General features: G+C 44.4%; 1 protein-coding gene across 1 annotated transcript in view; it reads left to right on the top strand.

Annotated features, from left to right (window-relative positions):
* PTPN5 (protein tyrosine phosphatase, non-receptor type 5) overlaps positions 1 to 4,580 on the top strand; it is a 131,560-nt gene that overhangs the window by 308 nt on the left and 126,672 nt on the right. The window contains exon 2 of the mRNA XM_025202106.1: positions 847 to 922. The gene's annotated coding sequence lies outside the window, so the exon portion shown is untranslated. The remainder of the gene's footprint in view (positions 1 to 846; positions 923 to 4,580) is intronic.

Raw genomic sequence — 4,580 nt, 5'->3', positions numbered from 1 at the left:
TCCCTGCGCTCCTGGCCAGCTTCCAGAACCTACTGCCCAGGCAGCCCTCCACCACACATGCCCACATACCTCCCCACAGGGCCGGGGCTGCTCCATGACCCCACCCCATGATCCTGGCTTTGCCTATCCATCTCACTTCTGAACATCGCTGCCCTCCTGCCCTTGGCCCCATCCTACATAGGGAGTTTTAGTGAGGTTGTTGGGGCGGGGCAGAGCGGAGTGTTGACCTGCCTGTGACAACTCATCAAAACTCCCTCTGTGGCCCCTGGACCCAAATAATTGCCCACCCCTGCCCTAGATGCTTGCCATGTGTGTGTATGTTATGTATTCAAAAAGTTGAGAGGTTCCTTTGGCTTTTGATTATCCTCAAATGAACAAAACACAAAATATAAGTGACAATGATTTCAACCATTTTGTGTTTAAAAAAAAAAAAAGTTGGGGGAGGGGTGGGTGTGACTCATAAAGATATTGCCCCTTGGACTGCAATCCTCTATCCTGTATATCATGTTTCAACAGGTAATGAATTGTTTTGCTGAATTATAATTAGGGATTTATAATGGAAATATGGACACCACCTCAACTATCCCATTGCAAATGTGACACTCTTAATTAAGGGATCTTTGGGGTGCAATAGGCTCCTTGTTGGATTAGCTTGCTCGAAACTTAATGGCAATTTGCAAATTGGTTTCCGGTTTTGCTTTTCGTTTTTCCCTTTTGTTATTCTACAAAGAAATTTTGATTCAGATAATGTGAGAGACTGTTATACTTTATGGCTCCTTTTCATCTTTGCTAAAGAGTGTGTTTGTTGTTGTTTTTTCTCTTCCCCCCTCTTCCCCTTTTTTCCAGGCTTTAGGTGAGGGCTGTAGTATTTGATGATTCAGCTGGGAAATCCCGGAGCTACAGTTTAATGACTGACTACTTGGTAAGTGAATTTAGTACCAGTTGAGTATAGCATGAATTAAACAAGAAATTATTGCTTGGGCCTTAGCAACGGATCAAATTCTGATCGCAGCTTCTGGTGGAAATCTAATGCAGCTCCCCTGGATACAGAGAAGTTATTCTAGATATGTACTAGTTTTACTGAGAATAGCATTATAGTAGTAGCAAAGTAAGAATGACAAACTATAAAAAGCTTTCTAGTTTTATTTGGGGGGGGCTGGATTGCTTCCTTCAACAGAAAACCCTCTGAAAGGGAGGAGATGGGAAAAGGAAAAGTCTACTGGGGTGCTCTTATAGCCCCTCTTCTATAAATTCTTTGATAGCTAGATCTTTGCTCCATCTCTCTCATAGCTATGAAATATGCTGATTGATACCTCTGATCTATCTTGACCTCTGGAAGAATGTTGAAGACCAGGGTTTATTTGTATGGAGTGCCTGTGTCTTCTCATTGGCTTTGGAACTTCTAGCACTCCCATACTGCTTTCTCAGCATGGCTGTTGTACTGCTTATTGTAAGTCCCTTTAAGGTGGATTTCTGTGAAGCACAGGTTCATTTAACTTTCATGCAAACTCATCTAGAGCTGGTGGGAGAATATAGCTTGCAGGACTTAGAATAATAGAATCATAGAAAATTAGGGTTGGAAGGGACCTAAGGAGGTCATGTAAGTACACCCCCTGCTCGAAGCAGGAGCATCCCCAGCTAGGTAATTCCAGCCAGGGCTTTGTCAAGCCGGGCCTTAACCTCCAAGGGTAGAGGTTACCACCTCTGCCACCTCTCTAGGTAACCTGTTCCAGTGCTTCACCACCCTCCTAGTGAGAGAGTTTTTCCTGACATCCAACCTAAACATCCCTTGTTGCAACTTGAGACCATTGCTCCTTGTTCTGTCATCTGTCACCACTGAGAACTGTCTAGCTCCATTCTCTTTGGACCCATGCTTTAGGTAGTTGAAAGCTGCTATCAAATTCCCCCTCAGTCTTCTCTTCTTCAGACTAAATACAGTTCCCTCAGCCTTTCCTCATAAGTCATGTGCCCCAGCCCCCAAACCGTTTTCGTTGTTCTTCACTAGACTCTCTCCAACTTGTTCACATCCTTTCTGTAGTAGGGGGCCCAAAACTGCACACAGTACTCCAGATGTGGCCTCACCAGTGCAGAATAGAGCAGAATAATTACTTCCCTCAATCTGCTGGCAACGCTTCTACTAATGCAGCCCAGTATGCTATTAGACTTCTTGGCAGCAAGAGCACACTGCTGACTCATATCCAGATTATTGTCCATTGTAACCCCCAGGTCCTTTTCTGTAGAGCTGCTTCCCAGCCATTCAGCCCCCAGGCATGGGATTCTTCATAGATTTCATAGACATTTGGGCTGGAAAGGACCCCGGAGGATCATCAAGTCCAGCCCCCTGCCTCATGGGCAGGAAGTCAGCAGGGATCATAGGATCCCAGCAAGACAAGCATCCAAATGTGTCTCGAAGGCGTTCAAAGTGGGTGCTTGAACCGCCTCCGGTGGCAGTCTATTCCAAACCTTGTGGGCTCGGACAGTAAAGAAGTTCTTCCTTATGTCCAGCCTGAATCAGTTGCGGCGGAGTTTGTGACCTAAGTGCAGGACTTTGCACTTGTCCTGGTTGAACCAGATGAGATTTCTTTTGGCCCAGTCCTCCAACTTGTTTAGATCACTCTGAATCCTAGCCCTACCCTCCAGTGTATCTAATACACTCCCCAGGTTGGTGTCATCTGCAAACTTGCTGAAGATGCAATCCATCCCATCTTCCAGTTTGTTAATGAAGGTATTGAACAAAACCTGCCCCAGGACTGACCCCTGGGGCACTCCATTTGATACTGGCTAGCAGCTAGCCATTGAGCCATTGATTACTACCTGCTGAGCACAACAATCCAGCCATCTTTCTATCTACCTTATAGTCTATTCATCCAACCCATACTTCCTCAGCTTGCTTGCAAGAATGCTGTGGGGGACGGTATCAAACATCTTGCTAAAGTTAAGGTATATGTTGTGCCCACTGCTTTCCCTGCATCCACAGAGCTAGTCATCTCATCATAGAAGGCAATTGGGTTGATCAGGCATGACTTTCCCTGGGTCCGGCATGACTTGCCCAACTTGCATGGCTTCCCTTACCTTCCAGCAGATGTGGTATCCCAACTATGCTCTTAACGAACATCTACTCCTGGGAACTGTTGGCACTGGATTTATGACCCAAATACCTTGTTCTGGATGGACCCAAACCCTCAGACCAACCACATCCTCTCTGTTCAGTTCTAGGTGAATTTTGATACATAGTTATAGCATATAAAAATAATGCAAACAATTCTATATCGACCAGTCGTAGAGCTGTTATCAGAGGGAAGGTATGTCTGGCCAGTACACAAGCTTCACCCTGAGGTTCTTTCTTGAGTGTCAGATGTCAGCAGGCTGGAGGTTGAAGACTGAGGCCCACCCCCACTCCTCCCCAGTGGGGTGGGTGAGACGGGCTGGTAGTGTGCCCTTTGTCCATTGTAGCCTTGGGTTCCCCTCTCAGGAACCCTTTCCTGCTCTGAAATATCCCTCCTTTTGTATCCTTTTCCTCCTCTGTTGACTCTTCATCTCAGGGCATCATTGATTGGTTTCCCTGTGGTCATCATACTATCCGTAGTCTGTCTTGTCAGCATGTTCTCTTGTTTCACAAAACCATCATTTGCACACATCCTAATTTGGTTGTTTATCGGGCTTCCTAATTTGGTCTGTTCCTCAAAGCCAGAAATCCCAGGGCTGTGCAGTTGGGCACTGTGACTTGGTGCCAATGCTGCAGAGTCCGTTATCTCTGTTATAGAACAGTGTGGTACATGTCTTCAATTTCTCAGTTTGTGTGTCTGCTTGCTGCTTATCTACGTCAGACACATTGGCTCTTGAAGGAAATTTTGTCACAAATTGTCTTTTAGAAATCAGTTAACCCTTGCCATTGCCCTGCACCATTGTTCTAATGCAATATCTACTTACCTACAAGCCAATTCCCAAAGACAAAGCTCTAAATATCATTTTTTAGACATCGGGAAGGATATTCTCTGCCCAGAGACCAGGGGAAAACAGTCTGTCCCCCAGTCATTCTGATACATAATTGGTATTTTAAGGACTGATTAAGTCATTATGACTTGATCGTCTTTTATTTAAATCTCCACCGAAAGGAGTTATTCTGGAACAACTTTTGTGTGGATGCTCTTATTGCAAAGTAGTTATTTTGCTTTTAACTCGCACTTCATTACAGTCTGGAGTAATTTTCATGTGTAGAGAATCTTATAGAATCTTATAAACCTGTGCAATGTCATAAAGTAAGACATCACAGATTAGTGTAGAAAAAATATCTCTCCTATTTAAAATTAAACCAGTTAAGACTAGATTTTTTTAAAGTTCCCGATCAGGTTAGGTAACTAAATGAATACACTAGATTTGCAAAATGCTTAACAGCCAGCAGCTACCATATTTCTCAGTGGAGTTGCTGAGTGCCAAGAACTTTCTGGGAATGAGGACACTTCATCTAGGTACCTAAATAGGAGTGAGGATTTCTTGAGGGGGAGGAGGAAAGGGAAATTGGCCCTTACCACTCAGCATCTCTAGGAGACAGAATGAGTAAAATAGATTACTTTACAGTC

The sequence above is a fragment of the Alligator sinensis genome, unplaced genomic scaffold (genome assembly GCF_000455745.1).
Source record: "Alligator sinensis unplaced genomic scaffold, ASM45574v1 scaffold983_1, whole genome shotgun sequence".
NCBI lineage: Eukaryota > Metazoa > Chordata > Crocodylia > Alligatoridae > Alligator > Alligator sinensis.
The sequence above is the reverse complement of the archived record's forward strand: the minus strand, read 5'-3'. Positions and strand labels throughout refer to the sequence as shown.